This window comes from Myotis brandtii, unplaced genomic scaffold (assembly GCF_000412655.1).
Source record: "Myotis brandtii unplaced genomic scaffold, ASM41265v1 scaffold384, whole genome shotgun sequence".
Classification (NCBI taxonomy): domain Eukaryota; kingdom Metazoa; phylum Chordata; class Mammalia; order Chiroptera; family Vespertilionidae; genus Myotis; species Myotis brandtii.
In genome coordinates this window covers 245899-271021 of record NW_005364745.1, presented here as the reverse complement: position 1 = coordinate 271021, position 25123 = coordinate 245899, and the positions used below count along the sequence as shown (strand labels likewise).

Here is a 25123-nt window from a genome sequence, read left to right as displayed (position 1 = left end):
GATGTTTCTATCTCTCTCCCTCTCCCTTCCTCTCTGAAATCAATAAAAATATATTTTAAAAAATAATAGTAAAATGAAAAGGAGCATTCCTATGGTAGAGCACAATGCCCTTGTTGTTGAATGGGCAATGACTTAAAAAATGAAATGTTAGATACAAGCGGTGGTTTTCAAAATATATACAATATGTATAGCATGGGCTCCAACCTCACAAAATAACCATCCTGGAAACAAGCCTTAAAAAGCTAAATCAAACAAAAGAAAACAAAATTTAAAACTTCTTTCCCTGCCCCCTTCCGCAAATAAGAATAATTTCTTTTTAATCACTTAAAATACAAATATCTATGTCTCCAGTTTAAAAGAAACAATCAAACAGGGAAGCATGCATTTGATCTCTGCCTACTCCCTTTTTCATCTCATCTCACCTTACCCTCATCCATACCATCCATCCACCAAGGCCATCTTTCTATCTTTGCCTGGAATTCTCCCCCTTATTCTTGGACAACAGACTCCCATCCATCATTCACTCTTAGGGGAGCACTGTACCACCTCCTGGAATAGCTACTCTTGGCCATCTCAGCTAATGTCCACACCTCCTAGTTACTCCCAACACACCACCCTGGTTTGCTTTCCTCTAAGCCTTTAGGGACATCTGAAATTTTGTTTTATTTACATTCAATAGTTGTTTATTTTCTGTCCATTCCACTGGGCTCTCCATAGAACAGAAGACTTAGACCATGTCTGGCCAATAGTAGGCCATCAATTAATATTTTAATAATAATAAACCTAAAAATTTATGGGCACATAACTACTTGTTAATGTCACATAGATTATCTCTCTGTATCTCAAATAAGCTCTACAAGTATGAAGTAGAGCTGGATCTGTGTTCTTAAGGGTGTAACTGGAATTTCAGCTATGACATCTGACTGGGTTTCCTTGCTATACTGCTTCCTTATGCATCCTATATTTAATAAATCATGTAAAACATGTCAGTTGTGTTATTATAAGAGACTATTGGGTGGTATTACTTGTCAGTGAGCAATAATTCTTAACATTTTATTCTCATGTTCATTGTACACCTTCCCTAATGAACCATATCTGTAGAGAAATATATGACTCTAGTGTGTCATTTCTTACCATAAATAATAGTATACATTTTATTACTTTGAACACTCGGATTATAGATAATTTATTTCCAAACAGACATTCTATAGACTGAATATATGTATCCCAACAAAATTCATATGTTGAGACCTAATCTCTCCAAAGTGATGCCATTTGGAGGTGGAGCCTTAGGATGTGATTGGGTCATAAGGTGGGGCCCTCATTAATGGGATTAGTGCCCTTAGGAAAGAGATCCCAGAGAGCTCCCTTCTACCCTGTGTGCTTACAGCTAGAACACACCATCTCTGAACCAGAACTAGACACTGAATCTTCTGGCACCTGACCTTGGTCTTCCCTGCTTGCAAAACTGTGAGAAATATTTTTGTTGTTTAAAAGCCACTCATGTTATACATGGACTAAGAGGGGACAGATATTAAATAATTAGAAAGATTGAATGCAGAAATGTTAATGATATTTTAACAGAAGTTTATTTGCATGGAAGTAATTCAAAAGCCTATAAGTTAAAAGAAAAATAATTAGAAATAGTATACTTGGTGGCTGTACACAAAAATATAGTCATAATTTTTGGCTTTTGAAGTATCCTAAAATTTCCTAAAAGTTTTGTACTGGGTCCTGAGAAATATTTGAAGTAATTCCCCTTTTAAAAAATCATCTTATTATTAACATCATCTTCCCATTGAGCCAAGTGTCTGTCATGAATAATGAATATTGGTAAATATTCCATTTGAAGCTTCTTTGTACATATTTCCATTGATAAATAAACTGAATTCACATTAAAAAGCATTAAAAAGTTAAACTTAAATAATTCCTATGTCCTTCTCTTGTTAGAAGTAATTCTAGGGCCCAACCCAGATCTACTGACTCAGAATCCCAGGGTGGGGATGATGGGAGGAAGGGAGGTCCCAAAAGAATATTAAGCACATTTAGAAAGACTGAGCCAAAGAATGCTTATATTCATATGAGTAATGCAGGATGCAGAGAAATAATAATATTAGGCAAGCAGGAAAACTTTATGAAATTCTTTACCTGGAGAACGTGACATTCAAACCTATTTTGTACCCACCACTCTTTTATTGTATGTTTGTCACTTCCATTGCTTCTCATATATGTATTCAAGATCAGAATTCAATAATTACTTTAGGTGAAAGATTTAAAAGTTTAAACATTCAAATCCCCCATAATCAAGCTTTTTCGTTCAGTTATTGAATCTAAGGGCTTTTCCCTTTCTTTTACTCATAATGCACACCACACACACACACACACACACACACACACACACACACCACAGTTCCATGGCAGCAAAGAAATCCTCACATTCCAAATATGTCTTAGCGAAGCAAGATGGTTAAGAATTCTCAATATTTTCACGTTACTTAGAGCACCAGTAGGTAGGTTACCCTGGCCCCGTTCCCAGAATTTAACAGTAGGGGCCTTGTGAAATGCTAAACGATGTGTATAACAGTATTCAGGCTCTCCAAGAGCCAATCCGTCAAAACATTTGCTGCTTTGAAAATGTGTTCTTCAAAAAAATGGGCATATGGAACTTATTACTCTGCTTGGTGGAGCTCAGGCAGCGGCGTCCAACATAAGCAAAGAAACCTTTTGAGGACACAATCCTACCTTAAGGTAACAGGGGCTCTAAAACTGTCCTTCCCTGACCTAAGAGGTATAGGACTCTCGCAGGAAGTAGTGGAGTTCCAAATATTTTCTTGGGATCCAAGAGTTAGAATGGCACAAAGGTAGGTAGAAGCTTTGAAAAGTGATGTTTAAATAGAGTCTGTAAAATATTTGACCTGTTTAGTAATGGTCCCTCGGTTGGTATCTATTTGTCACCCATTTCCTGCCCAGTTTTCGACCCCTACTTGGTGTTTAATAAATATTTGTGAACAAATCAATCTGACATTTTACTGCTATATATTCAAACAGAGGTTAGAAATCATAGCCACATTCTTGTGGAAATGTGATGGATAAAGAAAAAGTAAGTTCTTTAGTCTCCATGGGGGGGGGGGGCGGAGAAACATTTTAACAAAGAAAAAGAGTAAGTAGTCATGATTAGTTTACAGTACTCTTATTTTTCCCCACCCTGCTGAAACTTATGTCACCTGAATTGAGGAAGGTAGACACCTTTTCTAATTTACATGTCCTTATTTCACTGAAATACCAAAGGAAGCTAATTGATAGAATTTCGGAAGGGTTAACTTATTTTTCTTTGCTTAACATGTGCTGTTCTGGGCACTAAAACAACACCCACATTTCATTGTCATTAGTAGCAAAGACAGAAAATGCGATTATCGGTCATTGCAGATAATGACAAGGACAGAATTTAGTTTTTGAAGGCGAAAAGCCGCAAACTCCTTGCTGTGTTTTATTATGCATAACTGAAATTCTTCCCAGTTACAAGTGTCAAGTCCTCTTGATTGCATCAATATGGCTTTGGAATGGGGAGATGCGTGGACCACTCAGTGCGAAGGAACGCTGCAGCTCCATTTGGATTTGCTTTGAAGGAATGAGAGTAAATCTAGAAAGCGTGCCTTTTTGTGTGTGTGTGTAAAAGCCCTGCAGGCATTTCATTCCGAACTTCTTGAAGTCCATAAGGTAAATTCGTTTGCCTTGTTGTACAATCTGCCTGGCTTGGACTTTCCTGATGGCTGAGATATTCCTTTCTTAGTACGTTTGATCACCCAAGGAGTCTTGCGTGGACTTCTCTTTGATGGTTTGTATTCTCCCAGCCCAATGCTCCCTTCTGCCCGGTACCTTATTTTCCACTACTTCTTGATTTGTTTTGTGTATTTTATGAGTTCACCCCTTGGGATTTATTTCCTAGAAGAATGACAAGAATGATCCACATAAGTCCATAAGAGAGGTTGTAAAATAAACATTATACCATGTGTGGGGTAAAAAAAAAAATTATTGCAAATGGCTGTTCTCACTTTCTGGCATTTACACACATGGCCATCTGTTTGAGGGCTGTTTCGCTTGGCTCGACCCCAACATTTATGTAACTGGCCAACTGAAAGGAAATGACATCACCAAGTTTCCTGAACACTATCATTGGAGCCACAAAAAAGCGTAGAAACAAATTGCTTAGTAAAGAGAAAGATGTTTTTCCAATGTCTCCTTTCTTTTCCACTGTTTCTTTCTTTCTTTTCCCGCCCTGGTATTTCTTACAAAACTTTCCCTCAACCTCTGCTCATTCTGTGCAAATGCTTGTGAATATTTTCATTATCTGCCTTGGGGCTTCTCTGAATTATGAGGGAGCTAGAGTGGGGGGGGGGAATAGACTCTTTGTGGGCTCTACACAATATGATCCAAATGTGCTAAAAAGTAAGGAAGCTTTTGGACCAACCTAACATCCAGTCATAGACCCGACTGATTTCTTCCCTCGAGTGAGAGTGAGAGCAGACTTTGAACCCGTAGCCCCGGGATTGAAAAGATCTGCGGTAATTCTCGCAGGACCTAACCTGTTCTGCTACCAGATGGATGCTCTGACGGTCCCTTCCTGCTTTACTGCTCAGCCACAGAGCACGACGGGAAGAGAAGGAACATTTGGAAAGTAGATCATGTTTGCTGGCAACACCAAGACATCAAAGCTAGGAATGGTGGAGGTTTTTATAGCGTAGTTTATAGGTCCTCTTATCCCAATGTTTCAGTAATTTACACCACTGGACCAAGGAGTCTTTTCATCTGATTCCAAAATTAAGCCCTCTCTAGGGGAACCCTAGCAGCTGTTTTGAAGGCTTACAAGTATATGGAAAAAGTATTAGCGTTAGAGCAAAGGATGTATACCTGCTGTTCGAACTTTCTCCGGAGTTCAGAGCAAATAGAGGGTGTGTCTCAGCAGCAAACTTTTTAAGCTCTGATGTTAAAAATAGTTTTGGAATATTTCAGTGCCTTCATACAATTCCAATCTACTCATGGTCTCCTGCTCTACGGGACTATTGAGTTGCATCACCCTTAAGCAGCATCCTTCCAAGTTGAGATGGGAGCATTACTTGAAAAGTGAGTCCTCTTGGGACTACCTGGATGTGTTAGAATCTCCCTGCTCTCCTCCTCATCCCTTTCGCATCTTTTCCATCATCTCCACAGGGAGTAGATTCTGTTGGTGTCTCCCCACATTTCCTTGGCCAGCTGGTGCAAACGCCCCTTGGGTATTCTGAATTCTTTCTGAAGCATTGTATAAGAGACATTTGGGAAGATAGAGGAGAAAGATTCATTGCCTTTTCCCAGGCAGTGTCATGCAGGCTGTGCCAAAAAGCAACGGACGAACCATCCTCAGATTGCTCTTCTAGCTTCCAAAATGTCTCTGGTGCTATTGGGTCTACACCAAGTGACAGGCTAGGTAAGGATGTCATGTTGTAATAGTTAATTGACCTATCTAGTAAGTCTGCTATTATAAACATCAAAAATTCTTTATTTGGCCCTGCCATTGTGGCTCAGTGGTTGAGTATTGACCTATGAACCAGGAGGTCATGGTTCAATTTCTGGTCAGGGCACATGCCTGGGTTGTGGGCTCGATCCCCAGTGTAGGGCGTGCAGGAGGCAGCCGATCAATGATTCTCTCTCATCATTGATGTTTCTCTCTCTTCCTCTCTGATACCAATAAAAATCAACAAAAAGATATATTTAAAAATTCTTTATTTGTTTGAATTACGACAATGAGCAAATTGTACATGTGTGTGTTTGCAGTAAGTATACATCTGAATTTGTGGACATGTGATTTCAATAATAAAGTATCATTTTTTATTTTAGTGAATTTTAGATTTTTGTTAACAGCATAGAGTCTAGAAGAGAATCAAGAAGAAAAGGAGACATATAGAAACAAACAGGGGAGGGGATCCCCAGAATGACTGAGAAGGAGCGGAAAAGCAGAAGGAAAGGGGTCAGGACACACACCTGGCAAGATCTGGCAGCAGTAAACACTTTAACAAGAAGCTGATTCAAATTCTTTATGATCAAATAGGCCATTTTCCTTTTGTTGCTTCTTTGACACCCACGCTCCTAATAATGGTGGTCTTCTCCAATGAGGTACTTCTACCAGCACCATTTTTGTTTCCTCTTTTTTTTTTTTTGGTATGGTGCTGAAGTCTTAACAGCTTGATGCTCATAAATGCCAAGAAGTCACATTTTACCGCACAACTTTAATGGGATACACCTTATAAACAGAATAAAATTTGCCTGGCCGGTGTTGCTCAGTGGTTGAGTGTGGATTCCTGGTCAGGGCACATGTCCATGTTGTGGGCTCAATCTCCACTGGGGAGCATGCAGGAGGCACCCAAGCTATAATTCTTTCTCATCATGGATGTTTCTATCTCTCTGCCTCTCTCTTCCTCTCTGAAATCAATTAAAATACTTTAAAAAAATACAATTTGAGGAGTTTCAGGCTTGTCCTACATACAGAAAATAATTTGACTAAATCTTATCTTTTAAAAACTATTCAATTCAGTCAAGTAATTTTGGCTTTTGACTAAATTGCGTGACTTAAAGGTATTTTTCTGGAGTCACACAGAGCTTAATTTACCTGTGCCCCTTGTTCTTGCCTTTTCCTGACTACCCGGAAATATGTTAGCCTTCAGGATAGTCACTGCTGGGTCACACTGTTAGCTTTCATATTCTCTAACTTATAATTTAGAAATTTGATATGCCTTAAATTTGAATTGGGGGTTACTAATGGTTAACAAATGTGCACCATGTTTTATCAATTCCCCAAGATTTGTTTTTATGTGGAATTTTTATGTGAGGGGACACCTTTAAGTGGTGATCCTTAAGGCCATTTCTTACTTGTGCTTGACCTCTTCATTGGGCCACTGAATTATTTACAAATACGGTGTCCGAGACAGGCACCATGATACCTATAGAGCTCAATTTCCCCCCACCCCTCCCTCTCAAGGTATAGGAATTAATATGATGGCTCTAAATGACTGGTGAAATAAGAGTTAAGCCAATGGCTATTCTAGACATTAGTGTGGAAAGACTTTACCCAGTTGCCCAGCAAAAGCAGTTTAGCTGGGATTATTTTATGTGGCATGGATGATTTAAAAATCAACATCCACTAAACACATAACAGGCACTATCCATGATTATAATTATATTACATATAATCAGATATACATAATATATGTTATGAATATATTGATGAATTGTACATATATATGTAGTTTTGGCACACCCTGCTTTAACTATGTGTTAGTTCCTTTTCCTCTGACCATATAAAATGAAGTAAGATGGCTTAAAACATTAATTATAGAAGCCAAACTTCTCTCAGTCATGCAGTGTCCTCCCTCCACCCTGCCGCCTCCACTCTGATTTTTGTGCATTTGGCATACCCACTTTTCTTTAATGAACAGAGATTTCCTTTCCAAGAAATGGGCTGACTCCAGGGTGAAAAGATGAAAAGCTAGTGGGTAGTGGAAACCTTTGGAGCAGCGGTTGCCAACCCGTGGTCTGTGGACCGCTGGTGGTCCGTGAGGTCCAAAAGCGTGGCGACCGCTGGTCTAGTTTACCCAAGTTGATTTCTTCAGGTGTATGTTACATACATGCTATGACTTTACTGGTAGCTTAAGGCTCAATTTTGTCAGCAAAACTGACAAAAAAGAGAACAAGAATGACCACTAAGAAACAAATACGTATGAAATGACACTGCTGAGAATTGTTATACTTTCCCCCACTTTGGTAGTAGAAGGACGTTTGTCTTGCAAAGGCAAAACCAGCAAGAACTTTAGACTTTGGCTTAAACATTAAACAGAAATACATCCACTTAGATTTTGTCCCCTGAACGAGTCGGCATGGGTTAGGGTTCAGCCTCTGGAGGAGCTGGTTGGATTTCTTACGTATGGAAGTGGCGAGAAGGCAGTTTTGTCTTTTCAGGACGAAGGTTTGACCTAGAGGAAGTAAGTGGCTTTATCTCTGCGTCTAAAGATTAAGGAGGATGAAAAAAGCAATTACAGCATCCGATACTGGATTCCTTTTGTTTGGTTCACAATTTAAATCATTTGTTCACAGTTGGTCACGAGACCTTCCGGCTCTATTCCTTGCTAGAGGCATGTTCTTTCAAAAACAGGAAGTGACACTTTAAGTAACTGCAGATTTACAGTGACTACCGGCTGATCCTGCTCTTTGTGGCTGCTTTCCTGTTTCAGTCCTGAGCAAGTGGCAGGGAGAGATGAGGGAGGGTCGGGGAGGCGACGCGGGATAGTGACTGGTTAGACCCAGACTGGCTTCTCCTCAGTGGAAGAGCGATGAAAACACTTTAAACAGTTGCCAACAGTTCAGTAGAAAGTATTTGACATCTCACCTACATCAACACGCAAGAGTTAAAGGTTAAGTCACACACACTCAAGGGCTGGGGAAAAGGATATGTTTATGTCATCAACTTTCTTTGTTCTAGGTCAGCCCTGTGTCAACAAGGAGACACATCCCCTGGCGGGAGCCACCAGGACAATAGAGACTGATCCACAGTTTATGCAGGAGTGACGAATCCCCTTGCAAGCATCTGTAGCTTGCTTCTAGTTCATGGGCTTTGTCACAATTCTTTACATGCTCCCCAAACCTATGTATCTGGAACAGTGTGGAGATGGCCTTTCATTTTTCTTCATCTGGATTCTTCAGCCCAAGCATGAAGCTTAGCTTAGAAGGAAGAAAACCTGGGGAGGGGAAGGTTTTTTTTCTTTTTCTTTTTATACATTTCCTGTGTTGATTCCAAACTCAGGGAACACCCACCCTAAAATCCTTTAGGTCATGGTGGGGTCAGGGCGAGGTACTTACATAACTGGTGCTCACACACTGGAAGGCCTTTTCTGGAAAGCATGTAGTGCCTTTCACATGGACATAAGGAAAGGTTGGGCAGGAGATTTCTTGATGAAGTCAAAGGATTTAAATTAAAATTTGTGAAACAAAAAAAAATATACCCAGGAGAGCAATGCTAAACTATTGCCATGGAGACCAACAGGTGAGCCATAGCTGGGGGGCGGGGAGGGGGGGCGGGAAGGTAGTATAAAAAATGCTTCTCATATGTTGGCAGGTCAAGGTCCCTTTCAGAAATGTGGTGCTCGCTATAGATTATCTGCTTGCAGTAAATTTTGTGCCGATGTTCAGGAGAATCAGAGACTCCATAGAAGTCCTGGAGATCCATGGGCCTCGATTAAAATGCCTCTGATGTAGGAGGTCCTTGTAGTATTGGGGTACCAGCAAAGGTAGCCCCGTGAATCCCCATCATAGTTTGAGAGTTAAACTAAAAAGCAATACACAATAGGTAAAAATAGGTATAGTCAGAGCACCTTTAAAACTAAGGGTCTTGTAAAAACAAGGCCCTGAACTCCCCAAGTTCAAGGCTGCTCTCTAGCATCACAGTTTCTGGGTTTCCTATAGGTTTTGTACACTCAGTAGTTGCGAGATTCTTTTCATATGTTAATGCTGTCATTTAAGTTACAACGTTGCTTGCTGTTATTTCTGGCCAGAAATAACATTGCCCCATCTATGGACGTGTTATCTTTCTGGTCCCTGTGTTAGGAATATGTCTAACTTGGAGATGGAGACATGAAGCCATCATCACCGGATGCCATGAAATACTGGCAACATTTAAAGAGCATCAGGTTGTTGGGTTCACCAACAATCTGATCCATTTCCATGTAGCATTACGTTATTGTGGGAATCTTGAAATAAAAAGTAGATTTATTATTTCTTCAGAGCTACAGTGGTTTTTAGGCCTATTATTCAATGCTTTAGAAGAGAAAAACGTGTTTTTATTACTATTTTTGATAACTGCATTCCATTATAACTGGTTTTCTTTGGAATATTTTTTAATGCATTTAAAAACATTATTCCGAGAAGTAGTCCACAGGCTTTGTCAGACCGCCAGATGGGTCTATGGCCCAAAAAGTTTTTTTAAAAAAACACCCTGACAATGAGGTGATAGAAATAAGTTTTCACTGGTGTTTGACTAGCATTCAAGGAGGGTAGATTTGCGGGAAATATTGGAAATGTACCCACTGTCCTTGCACGAATGGCGACAGTGGCAGATGTCCTGAGTTCAACAGAAGAGTCTGTGACCTGGTCCAAAGAGAAGGCTGGATGCTCCTGTTGCTAGAATGCGACATCTGTCTGAGCCAACCATTGCTGTGCGGTGCTTGTCTGAGTGCTGGAGGCAGAAGCTGAGCCTTTCCCAAATTAGTAAGCTCGTGGGACTGTATTTTGTGTGCCTCGTTGCTATTCAATGCTGAAAGAGTGTCAGAATTTAGATTGAGACTTGCTTTTGTCCCAACGGTGTGGCTGCCGGAGAGGGAACCTCTAGCTCTATCTACCTGTGACCTTCAGAGAGAGAGAGAGATCCGACCAAGAGAACCTGAGAGGTTTTATTTGGTTGTTTTGTTTCATTTTTTCAAATGATAAGAAAACATTTATTTAGAAAGCTACGTAGGTAGTAGTGAAAGGGCGAGGGCTACGCCCTCCATCTTGCCCCAGGGTAAGTGCTCCATCTTACCTTGGCCATGTGCTTGGCAAGGAGCTTCTTCCCGGAAGTCTAAGCCTCTGCTAGCCACACCCAGGAACAAGACACCGACTTGCGCCTGGCCAATCGGCAAGGCCACAGCCCTTTCTCCTCCCCTTACTCCAACCCCCTAAAACCCCCTCTCCACACAGAGTTCTCTCTCTCTCTGCTTCCTGTCGCTGCGTTGGCAAGGTGGGGGAGCCGAGCTAGCTCGAATAAAGACTCTTATGCTTTTGCATCAGACTGGCTGGCTGCCTGATGTGGTTTCTTGGGGATCCTGAAATCTGGGCATAACAGTAGAAGTTAGCGGCTGGGCTGTGTAGGCTTAGGAAACAAGTTACAGAAGCAAAGGCAGGCCCCTTGGAGCTCAGGAGAGGGAAAGGCAAAGGGAAAGCCCCTGGGGAGGGGTGGGAAGCAGGGGGCGGGGCTGCCGTGCTCTCCAGAGGGAGAATGTCAGGCCTTGAGAGTTTTGAGCAGCAGGATTGGCTTATGTAGGTTAGCTCCCACTTTCTTGTTGCTTCAAATTCATCTGAGAATTAAACTGCAGTGTTTTCCATGAGCAACTAGTTTGTTTTTACTTTTCCAAACTGCAAATCTCTTGTGTTTTCTTTGCTCTTTGTGTTGGCTGTTTGAGAGTTAAAGAGTTAAATCTGTTGCCCGCCTGTAGCAAGTGTATAAAATTTCACAGCATAACTTATGTGCTTCGATTTCATTCCTGGGAGGCAGCATAGTGAGTGATTAAGAGCATACGCTGGGAGACAGACAACTTGGGTTCAGATTGGCTAGTTCACCAGCCCAGTGACCTTGGACGTGTTACTAGTACCCTTTCAAGTTCCTTATCGGTTCTCCTAGGGGTGTCTGAGATTGAATGAGATAACATGTGTAAAGCATTTAGAACAGCCTCAGGATCCTAGTAAGAAGGAATGCATGTTAGATATTATTTCTGGCGGCATCTTATTTTCATAGATTATTTTTGTTTTGTTACTTCTTTTGTTCATTGAAATCTTGCTACTGTATAGCATACATGTTTTGTAAACCTTCTAATTCCTTTTGACATCCTGATAGCAGTATGCAGGATGCATTTGGAGAGAATGGGATTAGAACTATAGAAGTCAGAAGAATCTAAGAATAATGCATTTGATAGAAGTTCACCAAAACAGTAGCAGCAGGGATGCAGAGAAAAAGAGGTATTTATGAGATTGAGTTGACAGGACCTGGTGACCCATTGTATGTGAAAGGTAAATAATAAAAAACCTCCCAGCTTGCTAGTTCAGATGACTCGGCAAATGATGGTACCATCAATTAAGCTTAGTGTCATGGAGGTGGTTAGGGGGAGTGATACGTTATGAGTTAAATTTTGACCATGTTGAGTTTGAGGGTTTTTTTTTTTTTCTTTAATATATTTTATTGATTTTTCACAGAGAGGAAGGGAGAGAGAGATAGAGAGTTAGAAACATCGATGAGAGAGAAACATCGACCAGCTGCCTCCTGCACATCTCCCACCGGGGATGTGCCCGCAACCCAGGTACATGCCCCTGACCGGAATCGAACCCGGGACCCTTCAGTCCGAAGGCTGACGCTCTATCCACTGAGCCAAACCGGTTTCGGCTTGAGGGTTTTTTTTTGTGGGATAATTAAGTGAAGTCCAATAAACAATTAAAAATAAACATCTAGGGCTCAAAAAACATTATAAAGCAAATACTGTGAGTTAAGATTTAGCAGAGTATGTATTTTTAGCAATGATTATAGGTAAAATTGCCCAGCAATAAGTGAAAGCCAAGGGACTTTGGGAAATGGGCTTGAAGACAAAGGCAGTGATTCATCTTTGTACTTTTAGCCAGGACACTAGCCTAGTCCCTGGCACAGAGGAGATGCTCAATAAATATTTATTTCATGACTTAGCAAATAAATGAGTGAATGAGGAAATAGAAGAAAGCCTAGGAAGCGACTGAGAGAGAGAAGTTAAAAAGATGACCGAGAACTAGCTCCTATGACTGATGCGTTCTGAGAGGAGTCATGGAGGAGCTCCGTGTTTTGTGGGTGATGGGAGACTGATCCTGAATATGCGTTCCTATTGGACCGGTGAAGTTTGTTGAGAGGATTCTAGATACCCAAGTGATAGCAGTTAGGATTGAATCAAGGTCAGAGAGTCAATGACATGTCCCATATGGATATTAAAAAAAGGGGGGGTTCCGTATGGGAAGCAACCTCAAGGGTGATCTAATCATAAATTCCTAACTGGGCAGGGCATGGTGGTAGTCATGGCCCAGGCCTATAATTGCTTTTGTGAAAGGTTTTAAGCCAGACCTTCCATTGTTCTTGTGCATTGAGGTTAACAGGCCTTTTAGATGCCAGAAGTAAACCCCCTCAAAGGGGGTGTTAACACTAAAGAAAGCACATAATCTTTGAACTGTCCTGACATCCAGTCCCCACCTTTCTTTCCCCAATCTTCCTACGTCCCCTCCTTAATTTCAAATGCATAGAAGAAGCTGCAAAATGGCTATTCTCCAGAGCATTTGAGACTCTGCTCCCCCCCAGCATGTGTTGTCCGTTTGGCTCAAATAAACCCATAAAGTTCTCTACAGGCCTGGATGTTTCTTACGTCCACAGTTGATTATATTCCTTGGTGTTCAAGTGAGCTTTTGACTCTGCTCTGTCTCCCTTCCCCTTTCATATCAGAGTTGGAGGGACAATTTGGAGCTCAAATATTTTGCCATCATTTTGTCAACAGAAAACTGTGTGGCACCAACTTTTCAAGATTTTGTTTTTATAAAGATGGAATTCAGATAGAGCCTTGCTACTTATATTCATTCAAATCAGAGCTTTAAAAATCCTGTTTTGCAGATTTTCTCTGGTCTTTTCCTTGTGGCATTTATACTCTGCATTCTTTGTTAGTGCTGAGGATGGCCTCAGAGGCCTCTTCCTATCATTGAGATATTTTCTACGGGTGTGATGGTTTGCTAGCAATTTGAGAACATTCAGTGAAGTATATGTTGCAGATATTTCTCCCATTGAAGTATATTATATAACAGTCTTATCAGAGAAATTGCCTAGATGTCATTAAACATCAGTGTTTTGGGATAAGATTGGTGGTAATACCACAAGAAGATCATTAAGTCAGGGAAGATAAGAGAGCATCCCCGAAAATTGAAGTATGCTTCAGCAACTATAATGAAAAGTCTTTCAAATAAATAAGGAGATAAGGACTAGCCATCATAGAAGGTTGCTGAATCTCATTCTCTTTAAGTAACGAGATATTTTTCTGATATAGCCTCTTGATTCTCTACTCCATTTAATCCAACAATTTAGTCTAGCACCTTATGTCAACCCATCATCCTCTAGGAGGGCTACTGAAACAGTCCTGCTTTGGTCTCTCCTCCCTTTTGCCCTCCTGCTCACTACCATCAAAGTACATTTTCTAAAATGCTTGTTTCATAATGTCTCTCTTGTGTTCAAAATCCCTCACTTGGTCAACATGTTATAACAGTAAAAATATCCCCCCTCCTTCAGCTGGGGTAGGACCCAACCAACCCTATCGACTGTATTTCCCCCCATTTATTGTCCTCCTCCCCTGTGATGCCTAACTCCTCCCTGAGTTTGCCCTCTGATAAGGTCAAGACTGAGCTCCTGTCCTAGGGGTGTCTGGAAAAGTTCTAGGACGCTGGATGCTTACAGATTCTGCATTGCTTATAACTTGCTTCTTTATATCATTATGTATTTCCTGCATTTGCATGTCAAAGATTTGTAGCTGGGTTACTCTCCTCCACTATAAGAGAATCTTCTTTTTGATTCTTTCCGGCCCCATTTCCCAGGAGCCCTCTCCTCACAGTGTCTGAGGTCAGTGGGATCTTTCAGGTCATCTCTATCTTGACTCAAAGCATTTTCCAGTTAGAAAGCAACACAGGCTAATTTGAAAGCCTAGTTCTGGAGGTAGAAATGAAGAAAGACAGCTTTTTCCAAATGCTCTGGAAAGTATACTGTGCAATAAAATGTAAGGCATTTTTATTTCTCCGTCTCAATTGTTAAAACCAACTACTTCCCCATTTCTTAATTAAATCATATTCTTCAGTTTCTTCCAGAATCTATTTTCTCTTTTAGTCTTTTCATCACCCGTAGGCATATGTCTTTAGTCAACTGGACTCCTTTCTTTTCCAAGTCATCTGAACAGAATAATTTATCACCTAACCTCCTCTCTGTTCAGTGATAACACTCAATGTTCCTTGTATTTATCTATTCCTTAAATTTCATTTTATTCATTCATATTTCTTGCTGAGTCAAGAGAGACTTCCTCTTTTTTTTCCTTCCCCCTAAGTAGTTCACTGCTACAGACATTGCCATTTTTTATATACAACATCTTGCAGTTAGCTTACCACAGGGAGATAGCCTCTTTTTATTTCTCATTTTCCTGGCCAGTCAGTCATAATTTTGTGTAGTGGCTCTGTAGTGCCTAGCTAAATAGGCACTCCTTCCTATGTCCTTTATTAAGCTCTTTAACCTTCACAGCAAAGTCACATACTGCTTGAGGAAAAGAGAAATAGAATAATCCGCCATAGGGCACACAGTGAGGAGATCTGAATTCCAGCAGTTCTAGTCCAGAACCCATATGTTTAATGTTATCCATCTGTTCCTTTAACTCTATAACCAGCTCTGGAGCACTTTCAATGATAGTATAAGAGTGTTAAGAACAAACAGGATCACAATAAAGAAGAACAAATATATATACCATCTTGTTATGAGATTTCTCTAAGAGATCACTTGTGTTTTCTAGATAAGTCAGCTGGCTTGTAGTAGGTGAGTTACACCCTCCAGCTAACTCCCTGGGCTTTATCATTATTCGATCACAGCTGGATTACGTTTACCACCTGTTCTTAAGGGAGGAAACACATTTTAAACATATTTGAGTAGAGGAATTTTTAGGCAAGTTTGATTGCCATTTGATAAAAAAAGAATGAAGGGAATTAAGTGTTTCCGGAGTCTCTTAAAAGCATCCCGACCATAGGGGTAGTCTCATTACTTGCTTATGATAGTTACCAATATAGAAGTAGTCTTAGATAGGAGCCCCACTAGGGGCTAGCATATCACTGATTTCATTTTCTTTTTTCAAAGAATGTGTGTGGTTTTTATTCCCATTTTGCAGATGAGAAACCTGAGATTCAAGAAGGCCTATTAACATTCCTAAGACCACTCACTAAAGGCAGGGTCAGAATACAAACCCAGGTTTTTTGGTACTCAAAATCCACACCTATCATTTAGGTACCAAAGGATTGCTCCATTGAACACAAAATATAGTTTCCAATTTTAAGAAGAAATTAAGCCATCCACACTCTTATATTCAGAGATGCATGCTGTGGCCTTGGGAAAAGCCACCTTCTAAGGATCTCGGCAAGGGAACAAACATGGCAGACAAGTGAGGGCCTGGAGGTTTCTAGGATGGTGTCTGCATGGAGGGTGGTACACTCACTGAGCTTTTGATTTACTTGAAAAACTGGTTCTGGAGCAGTTTGAGTGATAGGATAAGAGTGTCAAGAACAAATGCGATCACACTATGGGAAAAACAAAAATAAGATACCATCTTGTAATAAGATTTCACTAAAGAGATCATTTGTACTTTCTAGAACTTAATGAGTCCAGTTTGGGACATGTGAAGTGTGAAGTGACATTGGAACATATGGACAGAGCTGGCTAGTAGGGAATTGTGAACTAAACTTGGGAGTATACAATGCATCGATGGAGATTTGAGTCGGTGAGTAGGTCAGATTTGTCAGGTGGAATATGTAGGAAGATTGAGAGACTAAAGGTAGAGTTCTGTGAATTGCCAAAGGGCTGGGAGCTGAGGAGGAAGAGCCAGTGGAGGAGGTGGCAGGGCACCAGTGGAGGTAGGAGACAATCACAGGGACCAGTGTCTTTGAAGACAAAGCAGAAGACTCTTTCAAGTAAAAGGAGCTGTCTATCTGGTGCAACGATAAAGAGAATTTAAGAGGATGAAAGCTGAAAGGGGCCACATGATAAGATACAGAGTAAGTCATTGGGGCTGCATTAAAAAGAAAAGTAAATGTGTTTTATTAATGAGTTTCAAGACAAATCACAGACAAAACTAATTTTTCACTGTAGAGCAACTTAACCATTAAGAAAGATAGAAATTATGCGTCAAAGAGAAAACCTGCTAGTAGGTAATTAGGGACATGTTATATAATTATTGGAAGTAAGCCAAATCACTGGCAAGCTTGGGGACCAGTAAGAATGATGAGTGGTTGAAGCAGTGAGTCAGGAGGACAGCCATAGGAGATGGAGTCAGAGAAAGCACTAAGAGGGTAGAGAATAAGACAGATTTAGGCTTAACTAAAGGGAAGACATTATAACATTTTGAGATCTCAAAAATGGTGAACACTATTATTTAAAATAGTGAGTTCCAGGTAACTGAAAATATCCAAGGCATTTTTTTTTCTTCCCACTACCATTTAAGTTCTGAGCACTATGCCAGCTGTGTAACATATATTATCACATAGAGTCTTTATAATAGTCTCACAAAGAAGGCATTTTAATCATCCAATTTTACCATTTTACTTAAAGTGGTTAAGCCACTTGCCTCAGGACATGGCTTGTAAGTGACTGTGCTGGTGTTAGCACTTGAGTTTGTCTGGTGCCCAAATCTAGATATTGGACTTGGTTGCCTCACTGTGTAGGAGGGGTTCCCACATTGGGTAGGACGTAGAGCAGATAAGTCTCTGGGTTATAAAGGAATCTATAATTCTAAGAAAATGCAAGTTTTCTAGGTAGCTTCTTATGGTTTAATTATAGTTTAGCAGGCCTGTTTTCCAAAAGAGAGCCAAGAGGTGGAGCCTCGAGGAAGAGAGGAAGCAATCTAAGGGAGGTGCCCAAGTTCATTTGTTCATTGCATTCATTCTCATATCCAAGTTATCCTTGATTCAGAGTGAGGACAGAGCCAAGATCATTGAACACCATATGATGATGGGATAAACATCGAAGGGGCCTTGGGGAGCCTGACACTTCTCAAATTGAAGACACCTTAGCTCTTTGAGCACTGGACACAACTCACAGACTATGTCATGAATATTACTGCAATTCTTATCATGTGCCTGAAGTACAGTAGGTGCTTAAATAATTTTATCTCCCCCCTCTTTCATCCTCTGAGTCCACACGTAGTCTGAGACTTCCTTGAAATTGCTGTTTCTGAATTCTGTTATTTCTTAAGCAGAAATAACATATAAAACACTCATTTTAATTCTATATTGTAATGTGTCAGCTATGAATATAAGAGAAAGCTGCATGTTTATAGGGTAAACCATTGATCCAATTCTTCACAGAAGAATGCCATACTTTTAAAAATCTTTTATTCTTTATTTTCTTCCAGAAAATATGCATGTATGTGCAAAAAAGGGGACTAGAATGTTAAATAAGTAAACATCCTATATGCACTTTCTCATTATATTTCAAACTGTTTGCTCTTTCAGCAAGTAATCTGACTTGACATTTAGAAGCTTGGAGCATAGAGAGAAAATTTACTACCCGATTCTTTTGTGTTTCTCCTGGACATTCTGACAGTTCACTCAGTATAACTGAAGAAAGCTTTATTCAAGTGAACATCAACTTCACTTTCCATTGAACTATGACCTTAAAAACCAGTCTCTTAACTTCCTTTGGGGAGCCATGTGACTGACTGCCTTGTCAGCAAGCTACTTTTCCTGAATCGAAGTTATTTCCTTTCCTCCAGAGAAAAAGTGCTGTTATCACTTCCACCCCCTTCAGCAATGGCCTTTTTCATGTATAGTATAGCCCCCCCCGCCCCCTTTTTTAAGTGACTGCCTCTTCCTTTTTTGCCTATTTGCTAAAAAACTGTTTATCCTAAAGAAAAATGTAAGGATATAAGTACATTTTACGTCCTGTGGAAAAATCAGCATTTGCAGAGATTTCTCATCCAAGAGTACAGCTTAAAGTTCTCTAAAACATTTATTTTAAGACATTTATTTCAAACATCCAAACATAAGAAAAACACTGTTTGGTTAAAGCCAGCATCACGCAAAGTCATTTCTCATTTCTTTGTCTTAAGAATTTCCCCCCCAGTTTTTGTGTGTTTTTTTCCTCTAACGTTTTACACTGGAACTATTTCTGTCTTGTTTAACTGACGCTCCCCTGCCTTGGCTTCCCTGGTCCTGTTCCATCGTGATTTCTCCTACTGATGACTCTTTATCCCCCTTCACCAGCTGGTCTCCCACCTCCTGCAGTCCTTTAACTGTTCTGTCCTTAGCATCCTGCTCCCCCACCCTTACCCCCTGGCATATTCCAATTGGACATTCTCACTCCCACTTGCCTAGCTTCGAGCCTCCGCTGCTCACTGGTCAGATCCACACTCAGCCCAGACTTTTCTGAACTCCAGCCCAGACACCTCCTGGCAGCTCCTTCTAGATGTTCCACAGTCCCCTCAAAATGAACATGTCAGATAGACTGCACTCACTATCTTCTTCTCAGCCAATCTCAGCGAGAGAATTTTCATACACCCAGACACCCAGGCTTCAGAACCACTGAATCATTTTCTTAATTTGACTATTCAAGATGTCTTATATCTTTCTCTTCCTTCCCTGTTAGGTCATGCACTCACCAGCCCTACCTGGATTATCACAACTGTTTCCCAACTCCCTACTTTCTTGTCTCTCTTATATTGATGTCAAAAACTTATTATTAAAATGGCATGCTGTACATCATTCTTTTGCTTTAAGACCTGGATAATTCCCTGTGTCATACACAGAAAACCCCACACTCCCTCTGAACAGATACGACAGTCATTAGTAGTTCAGACTCAACAGACTCTGCTAGACTCCTAGAGTATCTTCCAGCATACTCTCACCACACCGCCCCAAAGGCATTCGCACTACCTGTGCCATAATCATATCTTTTTGTTTTGCTCATTCCCTTACTATCTCTACTTGAAAGGTTTGTCCTTATTTTCTCTTCCCCACCTAATGAGTGATGCCATTCATTTTTCAAGAGCCAGCTCAAATACCATCTTTACTCTGAAGTCTACCCTGAACCTCAGGCACACATTCTCTCTTCTCTTACTACCCATAGCCCCTTTCCTTTATACCTTCATATAATCAAGATCATGAACTGTAAATATTGCACAACAGTGCAGGACTCAAGAGCAGAGGATAGAGAGGCTATCGCTTTTTTTTATTATTATTAGAAGAGTCTATCATCATTTATGGATTGTGATAGACAGGTGGGTTCTTATTTATTTGCTAGATAAATCGAATTAATGGGTGAGAATGAAAAATCTCAAGAATGGCCCCACTGATTCTAAATACCTATCCTGAATGTTTATATGTTTACTCTATATTTTCTTTCTTCCAAAGGACTTTGTTGACTTTCAAGCTATTCGTGGAACTCCTGGGTCTGGCAACTAGGACTGGAGGCGAGGAAGAGAAAGAAGAATCCAATACCTGCACGGACACCTACAGGAGTCACAACCAACATCTCCTAAGAGGTGACAGATGTGGCTGGCTCCTACCAGCCTCCATCTTCCACACTGTAAGACGGGAAACAAAACAGAGCGGCAGCAAATCCAAGGGTTATCACCACGCAGTGTGTGTGACACAAGAGGCATTTCCCTCCGCTCTCCTTGGGGAGTAGAAACAATGGGCGTGGCTGGTCTTTCTAAAACCTCGCTGGGAGGATCATTCACAAGACTGTCATATCGTTTAGTTCCCTCATCGGGTGTTTGCTGAGGAAAAGGGTTTGTGAATTTACCTATAACTCATAGGTTCAGGGGAGATCAGTCTTGGAAAGAAAGGGGCTGCAGGGGGGCAGTGTGAACTCACCCAGCTTAATGACCAAGATGGGAGATGCCTGTGGGTGAGGTGGACAGTACTTAGAAGGTAGTTGAGCTTGTTCAATCCCCATTTCAAGTCAGTTTCCCATATACTCCAGATGCAAGAATGGAGTACATGGCCAGTACAGGAGATGAAGGGCTTGGGGAGGTTGATGGAAATTTCCCAAATTATTATGGTGCCAAGAACTCAGAACTGTAGTCCCCAGAGAGAGCCAGAATCAAGAGGCCTGCCCCAAGGAGGGCATCAACAGCCAGGCTACACTCACCAAGAGAGAGAGGTAATGGCATCGCCTGTTAGCATGACACTCTACCCCTTCCCTGCCCACCTGTCACTCAGAGCCCTGGGAGAGTGTCCCTGAGATAGACCTCCAACCGGGCAGAGGGCCAGTTCATGCTTGTACTGGGTGCAGTGGAGGAGGACAGAAGCTGAGGATAAGCTCGTGTTTGATGACTGACCAGACTGAGGCTCAATATCTGAAAACAACTGGAAAACTGTGGAGCTATTTCAGATGCCCTAAGGAGATCTAGTCCCTGTAAAGAATTCACACTTGGTGTAGTACAATTGGGAGAAATGCTTTAGAAATAGGAAAGCTTCAAATTTCTTATTGAGTGAACACTGCTTAATTAATTAGGTACATTTGTAACCCATTTAAATTCATAGAAATTCTGCCAGGGAAGAACACATTTCAACTACAAATCACTACCAAAGCCAAAGCCAACCTCTCATTACTGATTTATCCCTGAATCCAACAGGTGACACCGTTGCTATGTCCCTAGTGAACCCTCTGGAGATTAGAGTGTGGTCAGAAGCCCCGTGGAGGACACACAGGAATGCAGTTTTGTTTTGACCCAAAATACAGTTCTGACTAAGGGTCTAAGGATGGAACAAAGACAGATGGCAGCTCTTACTCAGACCACAGTTTAGAATGAGCACCTAACCATTTGCTGGGAGATCTGAAACTATCTGGAACCATTGAGAATGCTGCTGATCAGTACATTAGGAGGCATATGTCTGTACCCCAGCCATGTAAAGAAATAGCTGATATGTTTGTTCTTCTCTCAAGGGCAGGAATGTAAAGTTTTTCATGATGTTATAGGCTATGAACAATAAGTTCTCCCAAAATTATTCTGAGAGAACACTAGGCCAATCTGGCGATACTTATGTCTAATTCTGTCAATTCTTTCACCTCCATTTATATATTCATATTATGTTGCTTATTTGTTGGCCTGTTCCTGCCAGCCCTCTATTTGTCTCAGTCTATCTTCTGGGCCATTGCTTGGTTCCTCAGATTATTTTACATAACCTGTCTGGAAATCCGAGGCCTCCATTATAATGGAATTCCTTGGGCCACATAAAATTAGTCTGAATAGTGACTGCATTGCCCATACGCCAGGTCAGAGAGATCTCTGATTTTTAACTTCTTCCTTCAACGATGCCTCTTCTTTTCCCCCATGTTCCAGCCAATTCTTCATTATGGCCCTCTTCTCCTGGACTTAGCTTCCCTGAATTTCAGCATTCCCTGACTCTTCTGCAAGCCAATATTTACTTCATCTGGGGTCGCCCTTGACAATAACATATAAGCAATAGTCACAGAAATGTATATGAGTGACACCAATAATTGTCAAATGTTAGCTCCAGGAAGTTCTACACATAGAATTCTGCTGATGCTAGAAAAAACCAAGTAATCAGAGGTAGTGAGCACGAGAATTACCTAAAACGTTAATAGTCATTTGATCCTTGGCTAAACAGCGGTGTGTTTTAATGTAGAACTTCAAAGCAAACCAACATAAAGAGAGCAGAGAACATTTCTAATGATAAGCGGTGAGTTCGCCTCCCTACCTTCTTCCCCCTCAGTTTTTAAATGGGTCTAAGTAATCTGCAAACCAGAGATACTAAACACAAAAGCCATCTGGTCAGGATGATATACCTTACGTGGTAAGGGTAAGCAATGTTGGTGAGGATGTTCCAATGTCTCTTTAAATATCCAATTCCATCAGAGACTTTGGGATTGCAATATACAGTGTGAGATATCATTGCATGGTGATGGGAGTAATCATGACACACTGTCATGCTTCTCAGGCTCTTGGCAACTTGTACAAATATCCAAGCTTTTCCCCCCTTTTGATTTAAAATATGAAGCCTTTGCTCCTGTAAATATTCCATCCTTTAGGAACTCCCTGGTCCTTAAAATGACAAGTAGAGAATGTTGACTGAATTTCAGCAATCACCTTGGTAAAGAAGAAACCACTCATGTCTTTATCCTAACAGCTCCCCCTGCTGCTTCAAAGTCAAGGCCGCACGATTGGTCGCTGTTTTCCTTTCAACTTTGGAGCAACTCTGGACACATGGCTGGAAAACATTATCCTCCACTGAACCGTCGCCAGGAAAGTCTCAGGAGAGAATTCTTTCCTGACATAAAATTAAACCTGGCTTCAGCATATCTTAGGGGGGAAAAGGAGGAAAACTTACTGTTGATGTTTCTTGGCCTGGCCTTCTTTCTGTTCCTAAAGCAACATTATTTTAAAAATCTGTAACAAACCTGTCCTCTGCCAAGTCCGCCCGCGTCTTCCCAGCCTCCCTCAGCTCAGGTTTCTCCGTCTTGCCCTGTTCTGTCTTCTTGCTCTACTCACGCTTCGCAAAGTTTACTCACAAGCAGATAGATGCCCGGTACCTTACCTGCAGCAGAAGTAGAGGCAAGCTGCCTCTCTCGCCCTGTGGAAGGGAACCTGGTGCCCAGGGTCCCCCGGAGTCCCGGGCACTGGGGCAACGATGTGGTGGCAGAGCTTCCAGGCCACAGTGACCAAGCCTCCAGGTGACTTGTCTTTGTCAGCCTTGCACGGCTTCAGAGATGGCCCTGGAGCACTGGCCCCAGGCACTGTATTTGCAGGCCCAACTGGCCGCACTAGTGTTTCAGTGGAAAATCTGGGCGCTGTGGAGGAGGCCTTTGCCTCCCTGTGGTAGATGGTGCGATGAATTATTATGTGACCTGATGCCACTGGTAAGTGTCAGGTTATTTATTCACTCAAGGGGCAGAAGTTCTTAGAGTTAAAAAAAAAATGCCTTCATGAGTTCTGTGGTGGGTGAAAGGTATCTTGCATCTCAAGTTGGGGCTGGACCTACTTGCCAAACCAGTACTGGCTAGGGTGGAGGCTTTCTCCTTTGTGTTCCCATCAAAAACCAATGAGTTTGAAACTGTTTGTTCATGGCTGGAGAGGACAACAGCCTGTGAGCTGACTCCCCTGAGAAGTTCTGTGGGGTGCGGGGTGATCAGAATAGGTCCTTGGGTCCAGGCGTTGGCCTCTGGCTCCGAATCTACTCCCCCGATGAAAATGCATTTAGAGGATTATAGGTTTGGTATCAGATACGTAATCTCTACCCTCTACACACCAGGAAACAGCATGTGACACCCTCCACATGCCCTGATAGGGACTGGCGGAGCTGGGACCCTAACCCTGAGCCTTTGCCTACGAGGTCTGGTGTCAGATCTGCTCCAAACGGCTTTCTTTGCTTAGGAATATTTCCTTCAACCGGCTTACACAAGAGACTGCTTTTTGGCGGTTAAGGTATTTTCTATCTAAGACATTCACTTAAAATATAAACATTTCAGAACAGGAGAGTAAAGTCATATTTTACAGTGAATTGCATTTTTAGAGGGAACAGCCAGGCAGTTACCTGGCCAGGCCCTGAGGGTTAGTGGTTGGGAGTGTGGTTCTTGGAGGAAGTTGGGTTGAAGCAGAGGGTCAGGCCAGAGCCAGTGGAAGAAGCCCGGGAGGGACTGTCCATGGTCACAGGTGAGGAGATCTGGACATCTCAGGGACAAAATGAGAGCACTATGGGTGGGGCTTGGTGGCTGGAGATGCAGATTGTGGGGTCTCCCTATGAGGAGACAAGTACAGGAACAAGAGTGGGCTCTGAACATGAATTCAACTAGTTGTGCATAGTTTTCTAAGGCCAACCTGAGACCTGGCTCCGCCTTCCCCAATATACAGATGTCTATAAAGTGATTCGAGTGCTTTTCATCCTAACAGGTGAACTTCTGCTCCATCTCTTTGCGCAGGTCTCAGAATAGAGACTAGAGAGTTGGGTCCTGGAACAGAGGGCAGTTAATTCCAGTTGTCACCCTGTCACCTCTTTAGCCTGCCTGTCATCACTTCTTGCCTGGACCAGTGTCCTCTACCGTCATGTGACTTTAACTGGTGACATTTGCTAAGCATGTGAATGAGTAAATGCACCTTGGCATTGCCCCTGAGAAGGTGAATATCTGAGATGAATGATCGATGCCACTGTTTTTCCTGGACCCAGAAGAGCACGGTCCTCCTCCAGTTTTCATGACACACAGGCTCTTCCCCATCTGTGGGTCAAGAAATAGAACTCTACGTTTTCCCCCCAGAAGATTACTTTTTACTGTTCTGATAGAATATTCAGAAATATTTTATGAATACAACAGCTCATTAGAAGTGCTTCCTAAAACCCCAAGGAAACAAGGCTCTAAGGCTTTTTCCTGTAATTCTTGAGCGTCAGTCCAGGTCTATTTCCTGCTGCGTCTAAGACATGATGTGCTGTTACATTTTGCCTGTTCTTTTGGTCTTATGAACCCATCTCTTTTTCTCCCAGGAGATGAATCTTTTTCTTTCTTGTTCTGTGACTATGTTTCCCGTTAGTGAGAAGCTGTGAA

General features: G+C 41.6%; 1 protein-coding gene and 1 long non-coding RNA gene across 2 annotated transcripts in view; one reads left to right on the top strand and one right to left on the bottom strand.

Moving 5' to 3' along the window:
• The window catches only part of DAB2 (Dab, mitogen-responsive phosphoprotein, homolog 2 (Drosophila)), a 159421-nt gene extending 136278 nt beyond the window's left edge, over positions 1-23143 (bottom strand). Inside the window, exon 1 of the mRNA XM_014544848.1 lies at positions 23125-23143. The gene's annotated coding sequence lies outside the window, so the exon portion shown is untranslated. The remainder of the gene's footprint in view (positions 1-23124) is intronic.
• On the top strand, positions 7915-20145 carry LOC102254602. The gene is made up of 3 exons (XR_313947.1): positions 7915-8009; positions 8507-9067; positions 19972-20145. It is a non-coding gene; the product is annotated as an uncharacterized LOC102254602 (long non-coding RNA).
• Positions 23144-25123: the final 1980 nt, after the last annotated feature.